The 22,873-nt window shown below is 37.7% G+C and overlaps 1 protein-coding gene across 3 annotated transcripts in view; it reads left to right on the forward strand.

The window, feature by feature from the left end:
- Positions 1-22,873, forward strand: part of ralyl (RALY RNA binding protein like) — a 123,590-nt gene that overhangs the window by 19,526 nt on the left and 81,191 nt on the right. The gene's annotated exons all lie outside the window — the stretch shown is intronic.

Here is a 22,873-nt window from a genome sequence, read left to right on the forward strand (position 1 = left end):
TTTTAGGTGAAAGAGAATGTTTTTACAGTGTGATACAGTGTTCGTTAGTTTACTTAAGCAAAGGCTCCGAACTATTCGTCCACTATAAGTCTATTAACAAGCAGTGACACAAAGAGCAAAGAGGAGCAGTGAGGTTGAAAGATGCTATTAAAGCCATAACAAGAGTTAATGGCAGGGCAAAAAAAAAAAAAAAAAGTTGAAGGTAATGGTGCTGCGAGTCTCAAATTGTCCAGATCAATGTTTAAAGAGCACATGGTGCAATTAGTGAGTCTTTTGTGCTTCTAAAATCTTTTTTGCATATTCTATCAAAGAACGCATGGGCATTAAACACCCAATTGCCCAAGCAATAACTATAAAACAGCTGCACTACATCAGAAGGCTTGGGCATTAAATTGCATTGTTCTTTGCTTCTGCACTAATACAAGGATAGAAAAGCTGGCCAGAGATGAAAATTAAGCCCAGTAGTAGCAACACTCGTCTAAGTGGGGCATCTATTTGCTCTCAAAACCACCTGAACTATCAGTGTCACACAATCCACGAGACACTGTAAACATTCATCTGATCCATGCTGAAATAATTGCATCACATAATAATTCGTTCCCCAAATCCTCTGTTTGACAGCATGCCAAAGGTGGTGATTAAATTCAAATCTGAATACCGAGGAGGCCGTTGAAGTCCTCTATTCTCTTGTCATGTTCATGAAACCAGTCACCATAAGAAGATGGATAATTTGTGGCCTTAAAGCGATGCTTACAGCGAGTAATAATGCTTTCACAGAGTGACATACAAATGATAATGGATCAGTGTAAAAAGGAGAAGTCCATTTTAAAATTCACTCCAGTGTGCAGCTGAATGTTGCAGTGATCCGATCAGCTTACAAGTTCCCCCAGATTAGTCATTTCTCTAAATTCCCTGAGTGGAGGTCAAGAGTGCAAAATTTATATGACACCCAGAGACATAAGCAAGGTTAAAATAAAGCAGAATTCTAGCAAGAGCCCAAAGTCTGCCAAGAAACATCCCACACACCATTAAAACACCACCATCCTAGACTACTGAAACAAGGCATTTGGCTTCTAACCTGTGCGGGCTTTAGCTGTCCAGATTGGTGTACCAGGTGTACCAGAGCACCACCACATCTCACATTTCTCGTCTGACAGATGTGAAGCCCAGTATGATCTTAAAGCCCATCTTCCTCGAAGCTGGAGGTGTTGTTCATTCTGAGAGAGACAGTTGTAATAACTGGTATCTGTGGTACTTCTTACCTTCCTGTCAGCTCCAACCAGTATGGCCAGTCACCGCTGACCATCACACCGGATGTTTTTCTGTTTTTTGTATCATTCCGAGCAAAGCAACAGGTTTAGAAACGTTCTAGCCACACTTAGCTGTATCTGCATAGATTTATAAATTACACTGCTGGTGCATTTCATGATTGGTGATGCATGCTTCAACACCTTACTGACTACAGCTTCTTACTAGCAAAAAACCACACACACACACACACACACACACACACACACACACACACACACACACACACACACACACACACACACACACACACACACACACACACACACACACACACAAAGAGAAAACACTCCTAATCCAACAAAGTTGTTTTAATCAATTCCAGTTCAGAGCCACTGTGGGACACCTCCAAGCTGTCAGCTGATGGAAAGCTGTTGATTATGGTTTTAATAAGGAGCAGAAAGTGTGACCATGAAGACTACAGTGGTGCAAACTGCAGTACAATACAACAGTTCTTACAATGTGTAATGGATAATATTCTTCCTTTGCTTTTTTCACTCAAAGCAAAAGTGTAGCTCTTCTTTTAGACTTCATTTAAGGGGAGACTCGATAGATCTGTGATGAATGTCCAATTGTGTAGGTTTTTAGATCATTCATTTGTCATTCAGATGAATGTACTGCTTCAATTAGTGAATAAGAGCTGGAGATTGGATCTATTATCAGTGTTACACTTTTGTCTACTTCTTAGAGGTTTTTGAAGAAAAGAATAACTTGAGGAAAAATATATTAACTTTCTTGCTGAATGTTTGATAAGACCGATATATGTTTGTCTTGTTTGTACCATTTCACTCTGTACCACCAGATGTTATAACTTAACATAAACCAAAGAAGGACTTAGTTAGACTTATGCGATGTGTCATTCTCACAAACGGGACATAAATGCTGCCATTCTTTTGGTTACCTTTGGCACACAACTTTTCCTTGTTTCACCTTTATTGTTGAACCTTTTAAGAGCAAGACACTGTGCATTAACAGGGAGGAAGGAGGGTATCATGAGTCATTAGTATGAGAGGGAGACCCTGGTTTATGTACCATTTTGCAGTGTTGTGTTTTCCACTTTATACTTTGTTTTGACTCACAGTTTATGCTTAGATGCTGAAAGTACTTGTTTAATATTTGAAAAACACTATATTTAGGTGATTAAGTTTTGAATGAGCTGCTCTGACTTCTGACTGTGCAGAAGTCTTGAGCTCCCCTCCACCATTTATTTATTTTTTGCTTCCAAGAAGCCAGACTGCCTTGCAATTTCAAACTATGTTCTTTGCACACTGGCTGTTTTTTTTCCTTGCACCTGACCATTTTCAGAGGAAGGCTTCTTTTTGAGTCACTTAACACTGACCTATGAACGATTCAAGCATAAAAAGATGTCAAAATCAAATCCATTCCATTTTAATTCTGTCCATTAAAAAAATGAGAAAATTGGACACTTGGTGAAAAAAGAGGGACGTGACCAAAGCCTCATCGGAAATGATCTCAGTGTGGCTACAAAGCCATTTTTAAGGATGGGAGGATGTCTGGAGGAGGACAGGGAAGAGGCCATGTCTAAAACATAGAGGTGGCTCTGTCATGGTTTGGGGCTGCGTTCCAGCCAGTGGTGTTGGAAATCTTCTTGATACTGATGGAATTATGAAAAATAGGAAAGTACTATAAGTACCATGGAAAGCATCTGTCTGGCAACTGCTTCGGCTTTCAGCATGACTATAAATGTAGCAAAAACATTCCTGGATAGTTAAAAAAAACAAAACAACAACAACAACAACAACAACAAAACAGTGGAACACTATGAGTCATGGACTGGCCTCACCAGAGCCCTGTCCACCACATTATAGGAGCAGTGTGGAATCATCTTGACAGAGAATGGAACAAAAGACAGCTAACATCCAAAGAAGACTTGGATGTCCTTTAAGAAGCCTGGAGGACTATTCGTGAACACTACTTAAAGTACAGGAAAACTTGTTTACAAGGGTTCAGACTGTGTGGTCATACCAAATATTGACTTTCGAGCTCAATGAAAATGTATAGACTCAGTTTTTTTTTTCTTATACACTGTATTTCCATGTATGTTTTCACATTTCACTGTAGCTATTTCCCGTTTTCCTAGCAAAAGACTTAGAATAGTGCATTCCCATAAAACCACGTTTTATTTTACAAATAAAAAATAACAGGAAGTTATTTAATAACCCTTTGAATTCTAAACTATCATATTAGTACTCTAATTTGATATTTTGGAAAAGAAAAATGTGAAAAGTCATTGATGTGTGCAAGGATGATTACTTTCACTGTTTGACAAGACTTGTGAGAAGTATTTTTTTTTAAAAGTTACATATTCTCAGAGGGCTAATTATGAGCTAAAGGTGCTTGTTGCTATATTTGATGATAGATGATAAGGTCTATTACAACACCTACAATATATTAGTTCCAGTGAGAAACCCTGACATATTACAGAGTTTTGTCTTGCTATGACAGTAATGCACTGAAGTGTAAAAAAACAGTACTGCAAATGAGACAGTAAGGGGTAAAGGTTAAAAGAGGCAGCTTTGTCAAGATGAACTTTTTTGACCAGTTTTATTAAGATGTGACAATAAAAATCAGCTTGAAAGCCCTTAAATGAAGAGCTTTGAAAGTTGAAGACTCAAGGAATACTTCACTTCAACATGGAGGGTCATTATAGTTTCTGAGTGGTGTGCTACAACCCAGAGGAGTGAAATATAGCCAAGAGCAGGTCTAACATGTGCCAGAGGGGTTACTGGGATTGGCCTTTCCTTCTAGATATCCATGGCTGAACCTCTGTGGCTCCAAATATTAAATTAGATAGGTATTCTGACCTTTTAAGCCAGTAAATTAGCAGAGAAGAACACATTTTAAAATAAAAATGGTCAATATATTTAATGATTTTTCTGGGGGTTTTTTGGTCTAAATCAGACAATCTGGACTGTGAAAGTATTGGTTTCCATTTATGTCTTGGCAAGCCTGGTAATGAGCCTATAAAATTAATTTTGTTTATCTTAATCACCTCATTCTTATAAAATCGAATGATTTTACCTCGGCTCATTTCTTATTTGATGCCTGGTGCAACTACATTGTTTTATTATGTTTATTATTTTATTATTTATTATGTTTTGTTTCTCTTGCACCCAGTTCTGGTTTGTCAAGTCAATGAAATTGTCAGGGCTCTGTGTGCAGGCAGGTGGAGATGTGGATCCAAGTGCAGGACTCTCAGACGGAAATATAACTGAAAACCACAGCTTTATTGCTGGCACCAACAAAACAGAAACCAAAACATGAAAACACTAACTGGAACACACAGGCAGGATCTGCAGGTACAACACGACACTGAGCATGGGAAAACACAGGGCTTATATACACAGGGTAGTAACGGGGGAATCGGCAACAGGAGGGAGACACAGCTGGGAGAGATCAGGGCTAATGAGACAGGGGGAACAAAGCTGCACACACTAACATAAGACAAAGACTTTCACAATAAAACAGGAAACATGAATCACAACTCAGAGACACGGACTCAACACAGAGAGACAGAAAATGCCACATGGAACTGAACTGCACATGAAACCACAATTCCTAAAACATGGATAACAGAAACATGAAACTCTAATAATAATGATCACAACCACAACAAGAGAACAAGAAAACAATCCATGATGCAAAATTAAACCAAAACATAAACTCAAAATACTGGATCCAACGGACCCAGAACCGTGACAGAAATTATCTGCTGTTTCTATCAGACCTGTTCGGTATTGACTTAAAATTTTAAATTACAGCATGCACTGCATTTAGCTTTAAACTACAGAAAAACTTATAGCTGCAGTTAAATAAAATGCAATGAAATGGTGACAGTAGATGGTGTCAGAGGCATTTGGTGACAAGCATATCAATGGGTGTAAATTATAAAGGCTATATATAATATACAGGCTTTTGCACATTTTTTTCTTGCAGATTAAATTGAGAGATTGTGTCAGCAATTAACTGATTCATGACAATAACTATGCCAATTAACAAAGACAACATTTGATACAGGAAGTTGCTGTATGTCATTATTTATCGAATTATAAAAACTCTCTTTAGGAAAGGAAAATGTAAAAATGTGAGCTTTGGATCAGTATTCTCTCCCGGTGACAACACTATTCATGACAATTACAATAATGTAATTAGGATTTAAGACAACAACAACAACAACAATCTTTATTTATAGAGCACATTTAAAAGCCTTGGGCATACCAAAGTGCTTTACATAAAACAATAAAAAATAAAACAGTTCACACATTAACATCAAATACATAAAGGTAACGAATTATGTTCACAGATAAAAGCCACCAATAAGAGTAAACTGCAGCACATAGGTTATAGCAAGGTAAGACTGTACCACCATGATAAAAGAAAAAGACACCAATAATGGAAAGATAGCAGAGAATTTAATACAATAGGTCAATAGGTCACTGCAAGCAAGCCAGCATTTAACTGGTAGAAAAGGCAAGTTTAAAAAGATATGTTTTTAGCTGTGATTTAAAAGAATGAATAGAATTAGACGCCCGGATGCCAATCGGGAGATTGTTCCACAGCTCCGGTGCAACTAGAGCAAACGATCGATCACCTCTAGATTTCAGTCGAGATCTGGGCTGAACCAGCAGTAACTGTGAGGATGACCTTAAAGCCCTAGCAGGAGCATATGGGTTTAAAAGTTCCTTAAGATAGCTTGGTGCAGTGTTATTGGTAATTTTAAAAGTAAACAACAAAATTTTAAATTGAATACGATATTTGACAGGCAACCAGTGCAGATCAGCAAGGACAGGAGTAATGTGGGCAAACTTCTTGGTTTTAGTTAGAATGCGTGCTGCAGCATTCTGAACTGTCTGTAATCTATGTAAAAGGGAAGAGTGGAGACCACAATAAAGTGAATTACAGTAATCTAGCCTTGACGTTACAAAGGCGTGGATGAGCTTTTCTAGGTCTTTATACGGGATATAGTGCCTGGCCTTAGAAATAAGGCGAAGCTGGTAAAAACTAGATCTGACAACAGCAGACACTTGTTTATCAAGTGTAAATGAGCTGTCAAATAAGACACCCAGATTCCTAACAGTGTCAGAGAAAGAACTAGTGAGAAAACCAAAGGCATCCCGAAGTTTGGCATGAAGGGCATTACTACCAAAAATCATAATTTCGGTTTTATCATTAAGGGTAAGAGTATTTGCCAAAAGCCATTTCTTGACCTCACACATGCATTCTCGGAAGCTATTCAAAGACAGAGCAAGATCATCGTTTAGCTCAAAATAGATCTGGATATCATCCGCATAATAGTGAAAAGCAATGTGGTATTTCTCAAAGATAGCATTTAAAGGAAGCATGTACAATGAGAAAAGGGTAGGGCCTAACACAGATCCCTGGGGGACACCACAGCAAACAGGTACAGCCAGATGTACCGAAGAGAGCCGATTGGAGAGGTAGGATTTAAACCAATCCAAGGCAGCGCCCTTAATGCCTACAGTGTGCTCTAGTCTCGCCAATAGGATGTTATGGTCAACCATGTCAAATGCCGATGAAAGATCCAATAGCACTAGGACAGAGGGGCATCCATTGTCAGCCATTAGTAAAAGATCATTGAAAACACGAAGCAGCGCTGATTCAGTGCTGTGATGTTGTTTGAAGGCCGATTGAAATTTATCATTTATATTATTCTCATCCAGGTAGGTCTGCAGTTGAAGCAGAACCACCTTCTCAAGAATTTTAGCCAGAAAGGGAAGCTTAGAAATCGGCCTATAGTTGGCAAAATCACTATGATCAAGGTTCCTTTTTTTTAGAACAGGTTGAATTATAGCATGTTTGAGAGCTGAAGGTACATAGCCAGAAAGCAAGGAAAGGTTCAATATGGACAATAAACAAGGCCCAATTGCATTAAAACAATCCTTGACTATACGGGATGGGAGAACATCATGTACAAAATTAGTATTGTTCAGTTTATCAATTAGACGCTTCAGAGTAGAGAGTGAAACGGGTTCAAATTGATAAAGAGTAGCAGAACAATCAGGAATAGACATACTATCAGTCACCAAAGGAAGAGTAGATTTAAGAGATAAAACTTTATCTAAAAAATAGTTTGAAAATTTTTCACAAAGACCCATGGAGCACGGCAGTGGCATAGAGGGGCAGGGGTTCACCACAGAGTTAAAAATTTTAAATAGAATTCGAGGATTATCACCATTAGTGGTAATAATTTTAGAGAGAAAAGCCTCTTTAGCCATTCTGGCAGCAGCTTGGAACTTCGAGCGGCTAATACATAAAATATCATATGATGACTGGAGTCTATCACTCCTCCACTTCCTCTCATCCCGCCGACATATACGTCGTAAAGCACGAACAGAATCATTTAACCAACATTGTGAGTAAGTTCTGGGGCGTTTCATTTTGATAGGTGCAACAATGTTAAGAATCAAGGAACAAGTAGTTAAAACAGTATTAGTAAAATTCTCAAGCGTGTGTGGAGTAAAACAATCCAGCATAATAAATGGGGAGTTCACAAAAGACGTAGAAAAGTTGACCACAGTATCAGCATTAATAGTACGCGTAGGGTGAGGAGCCTCTAAGTATTGTCCAGTGTTGCCCAGGTCAACATCGAAGATAACCGGGGAATGATCAGAAAGTCCAGTATTTCTAATTTCCTTAATGCAAATATCCACATTAAATGAAAAAACCAAATCAAGGGTGTGGCCTTTAACATGGGTAGGCTCATTCACCCACTGAATAAGATTAAAAGAGTCAGTCAGTGCAAGAAAATCTTTAGCCAATTGGTCATCCATACAGCAGACATGAATGTTAAAATCACCAGAAATAATAACAGAACCATATTTAAAAAGAATGGATCCCAAAAAGTCATCAAATTCAGAGATAAACATCTTATGGTATTTAGGCGGACGATAAACCACAACACACAGAGTAGTCCGAGAGCCAGTCAATTCCAATAGCTGGGGCCTGTTCTTCGTACCGCGCTAAGTGAGTTAGCTGGATGAGATTGTTGACGATTTCGCGTGATCCTGGATCGTTCGGTTCCCCGAAGCCCATCCGGGACTTGCTGTCATAGCAACAGAGCCGTAAGCGTAAACCTGCTGGGGAGCAGGTTTACTTTATGTAAACAGGATTAGATCGCGGCCACGCAGGTATGTCCGCGTCATTCATACGAAAGCAACAGCGATATTCCACCACTGTTTCACCATAAATAAATAACATCAATGTAACTAAAGATAATGCAGCACTTGATCCTTTTATTGATTTCACACAGATACATACAGGTCATTCCCTAAAAAAGGGAAATGTACTATTAACATTCTATTACATGTATGTGATTATTACAGATGTAATTCATATTTCAGAGTAGTAATTGTAAATTACTTCGTGTAATCAAGATGAGAGACCACGGCTATAAAAGCGAAGGTGGATTTGGGAAGTCTGTCGCAGTCATATCCTGTCCGTTTACGCGAGCAACCCATTGCGGAAGGTGCAAGATTGATAAGGAGAGTCCTCAGAATTCAGCGTATATTGCGGGACAGACAGGATCCTTTAGCTCAGCGCGACAGTGTGCTCATAGAGAGATATCGATTTTCCCGTGAGGGTATTATTCACTTAACCAACTTGTTGACGAGGGGGTGCAGGACCACCACCTGTCTTTTTTTTTGCTCTGCCCTTTTCTTGGTTGCTGTTATGAACAAACAAACAGAGTATTCCAGGGTCTCTTTCCAAGAGACGACAAGCAATATAAGTGATAAATATTACCATTCTGTAGAATATTCTTATATTTCACTTTTACTTGTTCCCATGTTCTAGTGGGTCCTGTTGTGGCTCTAATGTGAAAGGGGATATAATATAACATATTATAATATAATATAATGTAATATAATATTGGATAATATGGTGTGATATGATAAATCTACCCTACCGCCTACTGGTGTTGGCCAGAGGGGCCGATGGCGCAATATGGCAGCCTGGCTTCTGTCAGTCTGCCCCAGGGCAGCTGTGGTTACAACCGTAGCTGCCTCCACCAGTGTGTGAATGTGAGAGTGAATGAATAGTGGCATTGTAAAGCGCTTTGGGTGCCTTGAAAAGCGCTATATAAATCCACTCCATTATTATTGTTATTATTGAATTACTTACGAGTTTGATTTGTCAGCAACTTTCTGCCAGCCCTCTCTCCTTGCTTTTGCAGCCTTTGCAGTGTTCCCTTGCGTTTTAATTAAACTCTGAAACTCCTGAAATCCCTCACTCAAGAGTTCTTGCTCTGCTGCCGAAAAATACCGAGCGCGCTCCTTCGACATTTTCGCCGACCAATCAAAGGGTTGCCGATCAATGTTTCTACTATCGATGCGTAGCCCCTGTTGGGCCACCCAGTGATCTCACATTACTTCATCCAGCTATACTAATCGTCAACAGCAGGTGTGTTCGGGGAACCGGAATAGCGAGCTCAGAGTTAGCGCGATGATTTGGTCTTGGATGTTTCATTTGATCTTGGATGTAGTAAGCGACGTACGAAGCACAGGGCCCTGAGCTTCAAAGCTGGAATAGGTTGGGGAGGGTAGCAGCCGTGCTTCATGTTTATTTTTAAAAACCGAGGCTAAGCCACCACCTGACTGATTACTGATAGAAATATATTTGTAAAACTTTTCCCACTTAACATCTGTGTGCAACTGCCCAGTCCAATCTAAAATCCATCCTGCAAATGCACCACATAAAAACTCTCTTATAGAGCTTTTACATATGCAGTATCCAATGGCATGTCAATATAGACAAAATATGTGGTCCTTTTATGTTTACTGATGCATTTTTTTACCTTTCCGATAACAACTTGCAATTTTAAAATCCACCTTCGGTAGTATTTCATTTCATTTCAAACTGTTTGCTTAACCAGAAAAAAAAAAGTCCAAAAGGTTTTGAAGCAGTGCTGAATCGTGCTCTCTTATATGGTAAATCAACATTAAAAGCAACAGAAAATCTCCATGTAAACTCTCAAGATGGTTTTTCATGGCCTTGTTGTGCTTTCAAGTCTCGTCTGCCGCTTTGGATCGTTGCCAGCGTCATAGTAACGTGGCAGGATGTGTCATCGTCTCATCCAGGCAACACTTTTCAACAGAATATGTTAAGGGCTCCTTTTTTTCTGTGGGGCTGCTGGAGTGTGGCACAAACCATCAGGAGCCTGCTTATTTTTAGACAGTCCTCACGCTGATTGTATTGTGACTGATTTAATAAGTATCGAGAAATTTGAAGAAACTTTACTGGGTTAGAGACATCACTTTGGAAAGGTCAGCAGAAATTAGTGGAGTAGGAGGGAAACTTAACCTTTCCCTTGGGTTGACTGACAGAGAGACAGAAGTGGCTTGATTGCAGCCATTGTGTACTCTTGTGTTTGATGATAATTACATATCCTGTTGTTTGCTCGGATCCATAAATATTTCATGAGCTCCTGTCTTGGATTTCGAAAGACTAGAAGATTTCCACTATCCTATAGCGAAAAATGACTACAATAGTGATTCAAAAGGGTGTTACTAACTTATTATACAACACTAATGAATTCTCTCGGTGCTGATTTTTGTAGCTTTCTGTCCTGACACTTACCCATCTTTAAAAATTCTCTAAATGTTACTAAATTTTCATTACTGCACATACAGTTGATATTATGTCAAGTTCAATCTTTACAGTGTGTGGGAGATCATGCATTGCATATTTCTCATAAAAAGCTAAAGTTGAAGTGAATCTTTGCATAAAGGTTTAAAGACAGCACAAAGCTAATGAAGCATGGCTAGTTAATCATGTTGGTTTTTCAGTACAAAACAAAGACGTTTGATTAGAAATGATTAGTTGTATCAACAGCACCACATGCTGTATTTATTGCTATTATCAACAGCATGGTGCACTTACTTCCTGGAACACGCCTCGTTGCTTGGCAAGACTTAAGGAAAATCAAAGACAACCTTTATAGCACCAAATTCTCTGCAAGACCCCAACCTGTCAGTTTTATACTTTGGTCTGAATAGAGATTAGATAAATGAGCTCATTATAAGCTTTAGAGTTGCTAGCAGATTTGGACAAAGGCATCCTTGCTGTTTTCTCTTGTTTGTAATCTTTTAGTAAAAATTAATTAGCAAAAAAAAATAAATAAGAAGAAAAAATATGAAAGCAACTTTAGCTTAATACACGAAAATGTATTTGTCCCAATCTTGTTTATTACATAAAGCTATTGTGTATGCATAGTTACATCTTAGGACCCTGAATGTTCTTATCTATATGGGATATTATGATGTCATCATGTTGCCCAGCGGCCACCTACCGATGGTGCCAATAACCAATAACCTTGCATTTAGACAACGGTACCAACTTATAAAGGTGTAGTATAATTTAATATATATGTAATATATTCATTTGTGATACATTTGATATTTCCAGATTGTGATATTTACTATGAATATGAATATTTATTGAATATTTATTTACATAATTTCACGCATTAACTTACAAAGTCAGGTTTACTGTATTCAGAGAATTCAGGAAAACTTTAATATAAAAGCAATGGGATGTTGCGTCATGTGAATGAGTCCACCGTAAAGAAATCACCATTTTTCCAGGATGCCATTATATCCATTTTGTTGAGGTGCATGTTACTGACATGTATACATAAATTATAACAACCATAATTAAAGTTACATTCTGAGATCCTCTTTTACTCTGAGGGTGCACATTCAAACAAACTCTTGCATTTTTTTTCTTATACACTTAACCGGGGTGGTAAGTGTCTGAATGATGAGTGTAGCAGTATATTTATTTTGTACAACAGATGGCTCACATATTCCCTTAATCATGCATAGAGCTAAATACATTTTCCTGCACAACCGCACAATGAGTCCCTTATTTATCTTTATTCATATAAACATTTACAACGTCTATATTTTCAGTTTTTTCACTCTTGGTAACGTGATTAAGTATATCTTTTTGCCAACAAAGCAACAAGCAGAGCAAACAATGCTACAGGATGAGCATGTACTTGTAAATTAAACAAGTAGCATGAGTGTATAATAACGCAAATAAACCTATGGGGTTTTAAAGATATACACTTAGTGCTATCAGTGGAAATGTCCACATGTAATTTCATAGTCATCAAGTGTTATATAATCTGATTATATGACATTATCATGTCATTCAACTGCATGCGTTTCCTCTGGACACAGGACAGATGTGGTACTTACAGAAACACAAAGCTGCGCACCAGCAGCAGTTTCTGTCTGCTTCGTGTTATTTTGAGAGAATTCTTTACGCCAGCAAATAGAGATCTGTGTCTGCCATACACTGCATGGTAAACATGACCCAGCAGCACAAACCAGCACACTTCAGCACTCATATTGATTACCAGCATAAGTGTAAAGATTGCGGCATCTGGAGACACAGTTGGGTGTTGATGAATATATCCCCTTTGGACACAAGCAAGAAAATCCAGCCGAATTTCAAGAATCTCTTTTGTGATTCCCTACACAGAACAAATGAAGTGTTTCAAAACATCCCCGTGAAGAAAAGGTTTCATTTTAATCCATTTGATATAAATAACCCACTTTGGCATTTTGTTTGACACAAAAAACAATTATGTCATTAACTATGTGTTTGATTTAAGTGTGATAGTCCAAAACATCTGTTTCACAGTCAGACTCCTGCAGACGTGTGTAAAGTCATGGTAAAAAAGAAAGTACACCTCTTGTAAATTGTAATGTTTTATGTAAGAGAACATAACAAAAAAATAATCTATTCCTCTGCAGGACTTCAAATTAGGTAAATACAACCTCAGATGAATGACCAAATATCATATAATTTATTGTGTTGCTATTTATTTAATAAAAATTAAGCCAAAATATAAAAGCAGTATGTGAAACACCCTCCCTGCTTCTAGAGGAGTTAGCAGCAAGGCGCTGATAATCAAAATACACTGACTGATCATCAGCAAGTGTGAGCACCTCTACAAAAGCAGTTGTTTGGGGAGTTTGTTGGTCTGGGGCATTGATCGTGTGTTTTAACACAATGCAAAAGAGGAAAGACGTGCAGTTATCTTAGAGAAAGAGCTATTGCTATAATGCAGTTTGGCCTTGATGTTACTTTTTTAGTTAGTGCAATGTTAAAATAAGTTGTTTAAAAGGAAAAAAAATATTTATCAAGGCAATATGAGCAGAGAGTACAAATATGTTGAGGGAAAACAATGTTCACTAGCAGTCAAAAACTAATGTGTATGTCTGCATTTTTATTTTGTTGAATATGACCAAAATTATAGAAGAAGTGCTGCCATGTGTTTGACCAAAGGCTTCAGTTAGCATGTCTGATGTAAAGTGAGAAGTGTCTCCTTATACAGTACTTGAAATTTAAAAAAACAAAAAAAACAAACAAAAAACACATTTTTGCTAATATTTGTGGGTGTTTTCTTGTTTATTTGTTTGTTTTTTTTGTACTATTTAAACACTAAAGTGGCCCACCAACGAGACAACGGTGGTCCACAGCTCATTTAAGTTTGAGACCCCTGAGTTATATGTTAAAGTTTGTAACAGTACACTGAAGACTGAACAGGCAGAGCCCTCTTCTCCTTTAGAAGAACATGGCAGTTTTGACTTAGCTTTATAAAGCTGGATGTGAACAAACCACATTACTGGAACCACGTCCTTTGGAGAGTTTAGAGCAAAGTGGAAATGTTTGGCCGTAATGCACAGCACAACATTTGGAGAAAACTAAACACAGCATATTACCACAAACATGTTATACCAATGAAAAAAAAACAAAATTCATCCAAGTTCTTTTTTATGTTATCACTGCTGATAAGTGGCTCCAATAGTTATCAAATATATGCATTATTTCAGACATTGCTTCTGCATTTTGGCTTAGTTTTTGTTAAAAACATGACAACAGAGTTTAATATGGCATGTGTTGTTGTTCATCTGAGGTTGTATTTACTTTATTTTAAGACTTGATAAGAACATTTTTAGTATGTCGTAATATATAAAACCTTAGATCTGACAGAGGGCGCATTGCCATGACTTCACCTTGACTACTCATACATATTGTCAGTGACTATCTTTTTAAAAATTCATATAGGATGAGTATTGGCATACATGGCTATACCATTTAAAAAATCTGGTTATTGTAAGAATTTACCTTGTATTGATCTTACATTACATAAGTGTTAAAGGCAACATTATGCTGGAGTAACACACTTTTCTGAATCCATAAAAATCTTTTCAGTGAAATGAATAGCCATTATGCTTATTTGCCCACTTTCATTTACAATACAAAGACGCTGACATGAATACCATTTTACATCTGAACAAAGCGAGTCTTGATACTGAGGTGTTAACACGTTTGCATGTTTTAACTTCTGGTCCTTTTTTATGCAAACCTTCCATTACAAGAGGCCTTTATGGGCAAACTCAATAGCTAAAATGAAAAACAGAAGCACATAAAAGTTTAAAATATCTGGGCTACAAACAAGGTCAACAGGGGAAAAAAAACATATCCAAAATACAACTGGATAACACATCTGAAGCCACCCTTCCTTTATTTCTTTCCCCTAATTGGCTGGTGTGTTTTGAAACATATAAAGCTAAGTAAGGGGATTTGAAGAGTTCTCGAACCAAGCAACAAGGTATAACAATAAAGGCTGCATAATTTATCAACAGCCAGGCAGCGCTGCTTTTGTACTTAATATTGTGCAAGCAATTTGTCCCAGAGAGAAGTTAAATCTATTAGAACGGGACTCTGTGGAACCATTGGAAGAGTAAAAAAAAATAAAGCACATTACAATGAAAACAATTTAGAAAAATGCTTAAGAGTCCATACTGTATGTCAAGCCTGAGGGTGAATGGGAGCTGCAACTGTAGTCTGCTGCTTACAAATCTGTTACAACTCTCACAACTGCCATAAAATCAATACCCTGGCATTTGGCCAACACCTATGCTGCCCTAGTTTGAGAGAATAGGGTAAGACTTGGAAATGGGACCCCACATGCAGAAAATGAGCAAGTGTCCTTCACTGCATCTTGAACAAGCAGGAGTTGTGGCCTCTTTAGGGAACTTCCCACCTGACATGAGATTATTTTTAACATGTATTTTGCTTGTCTATCCTCCATGCACTGACTAATTTCCCATCTGATATGATGCCACAGCAAATCTTTAAACTTCAAATTATTTTTATAAAAGGAAGGCAAGTCCAACACACCTTCAAGGTTTCTGATGAAATCTAACACTTATAACTTGCTTACCTTTTCTAATATGCTCACTGCCCTGTTTTGAGAGACCAGGCTATGACCTGGAAAGAGGCATCTCTTCTAGAGAGTGAGCAAGTCTCGTTCACTCCTTCTTAAGTTGGAAATATGACCTCTTTACAACTTCAACCTCTTCAGAGATTTTCCCACATGATAAGAAACTAAGCCATTTAGATGGAACTGTCCTACATAAGGACGTCCAGGGGATTGTTTCTATTTGTTTTACATCCTTTTTTCATTGATGCCTGACTCCATTCTACCATAGCCAAACCTGTGGACCTGTCAACATGAAAAAGTTGGTGTTTGATTGAGTAGCTTGCCAACAAATAAGCCTAAAAAACTCTGTTTTTCATTTTACTGCAACCATTTATATTTGTTAGGTAATTTGAGTAGTGGTAGTTTTGGTGTACAGTGGTGTGCAGTTAACATACTGGGCACATTTGCTAAACATGCAAACATTTTTTGTCTTGTATATTAATTCACAACAAGCACAGAATAAATACTGCAAATGAAGAAGCAAAATAGAAGCTCGAATAAAGGATGTGACAAATGTGATGTTTAATATTAATAATAAAAAAGCTGTGCAGTTGTCTGGTGGTAGGAAGGGCTTAGAACAGATAATAGATAAAGTAAAGCTGCAGGAGGAGGGTTGTTTTCAAGTTCTTGTGATTTTATGTGTGTGTTTGTGCCCACTACTGTTACTACTGGAGCTTTAAGCTATTAATTATGACTGCAGAAAGCTGCAGTGTGACCTAAGTGTCATCAGGTAAATTCTGTTTACCAGTGACTATTCATAACTCTGCAGTAATTGCTAATTTAGCAGCATAGGTTTTTTACTGCACTGTGAGAAAACGTGCCAGCAACTGAAATAAAAGCAGGCAAACGAAACCAATCATAGAGGAAGGGAAACATTTTTGTTATGTTTGTAATCTTGTGCAAATAAAAGTGACATTTAAGTACTTTTCATCATATTCTCTTTCATTGCTTGTCTATTACACCTGAATGCTCTTTCATCAATGCGCTTCTGGGTGAGTCATTACTAGGAGAAAGTTATTACATGCCTTCTGCATATAAATGTCGCCTTTGTTATTATAATGCTCATAACCAAGATTTACCATTGCCAAGTGTGTTGAGGGGGAAAAAAACACTTACAGTTATTGCTTCATAACCCAAATTATTATTATCAGTGAAGACTGCTGACAACCAGGCAGGATAGCAGAATTGGTGCTCACACTTTGTTTTGGACGACAGTCGACATCTTTTAGGTGGTAATCTGAACTGACAGTGGCGTCAAAAGCAGCATAGCCATATTTACAGCAATGCACAGCTGTTTTTATAACTTTGACAATATTGTTTTTGTGTTTCCAAGCTTTAATCATTCTAAATCATTCTTTTCTCTTGTTGGATTGCAGACAAAGTACCAGTTTATGAGGAGGGCTAGAACCAAAATTAATTTTCACAATATACCAAATTTAGATAAAGCAAAGGACCTTTTTTTTTTATTCATTCCCTAAGAGTCATTAGAAATGATTACAATTATTATATTTTGTTACTAACTTGGAAGACAGAGAATAAAACATATCTCAGGCCAGTTGTATTTTAAAATTAAGGGGTGCATAAATAATCAGCGGAGATTTTGTGTATCTTACTTGTAAAACCAAGAAAAGCAGTTCTAATATTTGCTTTCATAATATCACACCCATTCATCTCACTTCAAAGTAGCTTTTCTCTTCTTTGTGATTCAATAATTTTCTCACCAAAAATTAACTGAAGAATTCTCTGTAAGCCACGTGCCCAGGAGAGAACAGCAGACAGACACAACTAGTGGTTATCCAGCGAGCACAAGGACATTTAGCAGCAAAAAGGACAGAAATGTCACTCAGCACTTGGATGAGGATAAAACAGGGATAAAAGGCTGCAAACATGTCTCCTAATGCATACAAATGGTGGGCCATTTCTGATGAGATTTTTAGCCTTGCTAATAGGTTCAAAAAATTAATTCCATCTCTGGCTAAAAATATATTCAAGTACACTTTTAAACAGTGTTTCATCCTCATTCAATGAGCTTGCAAAAATGATTCCTTCCTTAAAAAATTGCAATGCAGATTTTTAACTTCTATTTATTGAATTTCATATTTAAATTGTATATTATAATTTTCAGTGACCTAATAGTTGAGATTGTTGACAACGAGCTTTCTTTATACATAGCACCCATTGAGCATAAATACTGATTTTATTTTTTGATGTCACTGATTTGGGAATCTATCGACTATCGTTTGATGATTCGTGGCGTGGCTTACTTTTTACCCACAGTGATAACAACTTTGGCATTTTAATGGCAATGATAGAAACTACCATACAACTTTAAGCTAGTGTAAGGGAAGTACAATAACAGTTGTCATGATAACTCAAATTACGGTAACGCTAGCAAGTTAAGATCAGCTGATTTTTTTTTCCATTAGCCACTAACATTATGTGTTGTGACTAATACATGTGGCTAATAAATGTTGCAACAAACATGGTCAAACGATGCAGCAACTTCTCATTTTTGCATTCAGACAAAAACTACCATGGAATACAACCTTTATATACTCTATTTATATAGTGCAACTTCACAACAACAGTCATCAAGCATTGTAGGTAAACCTACTCAACCGCACATTAATGCAGTCACATGGCGCTAGCTCAGTGCATTTAAGCATGCAAACATGGTCAAGAAGTTCAAATTTAGCATCAGAATGGGAAAGAGAAATTATTTTTGTGAATCGGAATATGACATGAATGTTGGTACCAAAAAAGCTGGTCTGTGGACTTCTGAAACTACTGATGGGATTTACCAATAAATGATCCAAAAACAGAGAAAATATCCAGTGAGTGGCAGTTCTCTAAATAAAAATTCCCCATTGATGTCAGAGGTGAGAGGAAAATGGCTGCTTTAAGCAGCAGTAACTGCAGCAGAAAAAAATGCTAGATGCTGCTCCTGTCAACAAAGAATAGGTAACTGAAGGCTGGAATTCCAAAGGGCAAGTTTGATGCACACAACATGAAAGCGTGTATCCATCTTGCTTCATATCAGTGTTTGAAGTTGGCTGTCTTGGTGAGCATTATTTAAAATCCACAGACTACCTGAGGTTTTTTCTGATCATGCCTTTTCCATTTTCTTGAACATGTCAATGAGGTCACTCAAAAGACCTCTATAATTACAAGATCTCAATGCAATAGAGCACTTCTGGGATGTGTGGAATTGCACAAACCTACTACATCTGTATGTTGCTGTCATGTTAATATGGATCAAAATCTCAGAGCAATGCTTTTTAGCACCTTTTTTGAATCTATGCCAGTTCTGAAGGCAAACAGGGTTCAACCAGTGAGTACATATCACTGTATAAGATTTAAACCCTGCAATATTCAAGAAACAATTTAGTCTATGATTGCAAGGTTGCATTTTAGGAAACACTTCATACAATAAAAACACTTCTCAAACATAACTGGTTAGAACTACTTGAATTATAACTACACAAACCTAAACCAGCTTTTGTTGTTAAAAATATAGTCTTTTGCCTACACATTCTGCATGCTTATATGCAGATATCTTTACATAGAGATTATACAGACACTAAAGATTCCAAGATTTTATCTTATTGGTAAAGAAGTGCTACTGAGTTTATTCTTTTTTCCCCTTACATTAAGTCCATTACAGATATGGACTTTACTGAGCTGCACTCACATGTGTTCAGTCCTTAATAAAGCTTTCCGGACAAATCAGTTGAAGAGTTAGACCATCATTCAGCCTGGGCTGAATAAAAAAATCTCACATGGTCAGCAGATTATTTCAAGATTATTAAAAATTCTTGCCCACAGGCAAGTTTTCTAACAGTGACTTTTATGGAAACCAAACTGTATCTAAGCTAAAGCATGTAGCATGTTTGCCACATGCTACATTTTATGAAGCACACCAGTCAGTCGGTGGTGCAGTCAGAAAGGGAGGCAGAGAATGAAGGAGGGGTGCAGTGCAGTAGGTATCAGGGATTTAACTGGAGAAGGAGCAAAGGTGATTGAGAGAAAAACATCAGGTTTGTCAATGCTGTACTTGGCGCTCCACTGAGAAATGAGAGGCAGTAAACACTAAGCCGCCTGCAGCTCTGTCATACATGTTATTAGGTTAGCTAAGGAAACCTAGGCCTAATCCCCTTCAGCTCTGCAAGGCAAAGTAGGGAATTATCGCACGGTGATTATCACATGACAGTGTTTATAGTATTTCTAAAGTACATCGAGAACTTTGCAACCAGGGAAATAATAACAGCGTGTGATAAGTAGGAGTTTGATTTTTAGGGTGATTCACTTTATCCTGATTACAGGATTGTAAAAAACACTTCAGGTGGCAAAAAATGAAAGCACATTGGGAAACCTATTATTGTGTAATACTTGTTATTACTCTCCCACCACCACAAATTAACAGGATTCACTCTTCCATGAAAAAACTGTTTATCTATGTGGTTTAAGCGCTCCGGGCTTGGTGTTGCGAGGCAAAAAAGGACCCCATCTGTCATCCATTTCCCCTCAATTCTTTGATCATTTTGTGACCTCTTCCACCCTTTTGTAGCACAGCATTTTATTTGTATGACGATTCATCCGGCACTCTATCGGCAGTAATAATGCAATGTGACAGACATTGTTTAGGGCGTACGAGTTGTCTCTCACGGCAACAAACAAGTGACGAAAGGGACGATGTGATAAAGCATGAGAAGGTGACAGAGAGCACAATATCAAAGGTTTAGCAGTTTAATTCACCTTAACTTATGCGAGCGTTTTCTAAGTATTAAGTGTCAAATTTTCTTGGGTAAGATTCCATGCATCAACATTTTTCTCAGTGTGCACTGATTTCTGCTTTTGTTTTTTAATCCACTAATATATATATATATATATATATATATATATATATATATATATATATATATATATATATATATATATATATATATATTTAAATATATATATATTTGCAGAAGTCATATAAGTAACCTTTGCTCTGTCTGAATATGGCGATGGATTTCATTTTGACAGTGGGAAATATTTGTCCCATGGGCCGATGACAGTTGAAAAACAGCCCCAGTGGTGTTTCCATTTAAAGGTGGCCCATCTCCCTCAAAGCAACGTTCCCCTCATAAGAACTTATGCCATTTCAGCGTCTCAGTTCATGTATTGCTGCTAAGAGGATGTGAGCGTTCATCCACAGCTAGAATGTCATTATGTGGCCAGGCTTTTGCACAGTGCTTTAAGGCTTACATGTCATCCAGTGTGCTGCTAAAAGGATCTGAAGTCTTTCAGTCACTACAAGTGCTTCAAAGGCTGTTTTACATGTAATTATTTCTAACGGGAGTGATACTTTGCTTAGATATAAATAAATCCTTAGACGGGAGTTTTTAAACCTTTTAGTAACATCTGAGCCTTTTTTGTGACAGCAGTCACTCTGAGCGAGTATAGGTGTCATTTTACCCCATGCATGACTGATGTCTTCCTTTGAAAAGAAACCCTTCAAATACATATGGCATTGCTGCTTTTTGAAGCGAGCTACTAAGATGGTAGTTTTTTTAATGTCTATTTTTGTGTATTGTTTATTTTGTCTGATGCAAGTGAAGTTTCTCATGCTCGTCGGCATTGTGCATAAAGGCATATGGTGCATTTTATTTCATTAATGCAAGAGGAGAAGAAGTGTTGAGGGCAGCAGCCAGACTCCATAAGCCTCCTCTGCTACACAAAAGACAGAATATGCTGTCAAACTGTCAAAACTTATACTTCGAGGCCTGTGATCGTCTTGCTGTGTGAGGCTCTCCATTGCTTTTATGTCTGCGGTGTTTGTGTACAAGTGTGTGACTGACTTTATGCACGTGTGTCTGTGTATGCCCATGTCCTCGTGTTTGCGTACTATTTGGGGGTACACACATTTGAGAAAGCATGCATGATTGTGTGTGCATATTCAATATGTCTCCCTCTCTTTGAAAGCCCTTACACTCTGATCCATTTTGCTGAAGTGTGTGGCTCTTACACTGCGCATCAGTAGACGTGATAAATGGAAATATGCCGGAGCAAGACGAGAAAAGAAACTGCTACACCTCATGAAGCATGATGACGGCTTCATTGCCCGGGGAGGCCCTTAAGGGTTCCCTTGGGCTCCAAGTAACAAATGTTTTAAAAATCTGCATCTGTGGCTTCAGTTACTGGCTGGGGTAATTGAGCTGTCTGTTTCAGAGTAGAAAGAATTAAAAGCAAATTACTACCTGCTGAAACTGTGTTTGCATTGGCCATTTGTAAGAGACATTAATCTCTAAGTAAGGTATCACTGCCTTTATCTTATTGTCTTTGCAGTTCTTCTTTATTCTCAATTGTTTAGATAGCCAGTGAACTCTTAAAGACTATAGCTGTCAGCAAACACTGAGACGGTTTTAATTGTGCTTTACTGGTATGGTACAAATGCAGTACAGGCTTGTGGGGTGTGATGAAGTGTCTAATTACAGATGGAGAGGGTGGGAGCCAATTTCAGTGGCGACACCACATGCAGCCAGCCAATTAAATATAGATGTTGAAGATTCAGTTTTCCTAATACATATCATTTGCTTTCTGTTTTTGTTTATGTTTGCTTGTTTTTGCTTTTGTCTGTGTTTACATGAGTGTTCTCTTTTTTATTTTCTTCTGCCATACACTTCTTTGCATTGCATTTAAATTCATTACAGGCATTAGTGAGTCTATGAAATGCATCATGTCAGTTGTAGTAGAAATGTGGCTTTTTGGGGACTCCTGGATTATCTAGGTTCAGATTTAAATTCAGGATCTACTAAGTGTCCTTTGATTGAGGGTGGAGACGGTGTCTTTCACAAGAGGCCTCTCACTAAATGAGGCTACTTTGATGTGCATATTTTAGAATGACTTTGCAAATCATCTTTGCAAAAATGCACAAAGGTCCACATTTCTCAGGGCAGTGTTCCTAGATTTTGCTTGGTTTATGGAAACCTAATGGTGAATATACAAACATGTGATTTTCTAAACTCATTGTGAATATGTCCTCTGTTTCTGTGTGACGATCTTTGCATAACTTTGTTTGAAAGGATGATTGATGATAACTGCAATAAAGCATTGTATAGGAAAACAGCGTTAATGTTGCAGAGTGCATATTGCTCTGATGGAGAGCAATTTCATCAGAACTCACTGCACAGTGAGCTTCAATTTCCATGTATGAAACCCAAGTGGCAACCTCCAAGCCTTAAGTGGCCACTTCAGACGTTC

The sequence above is a fragment of the Astatotilapia calliptera genome, chromosome 9, assembly GCF_900246225.1.
Source record: "Astatotilapia calliptera chromosome 9, fAstCal1.2, whole genome shotgun sequence".
In the NCBI taxonomy this organism is placed as follows: Eukaryota; Metazoa; Chordata; class Actinopteri; order Cichliformes; family Cichlidae; genus Astatotilapia; species Astatotilapia calliptera.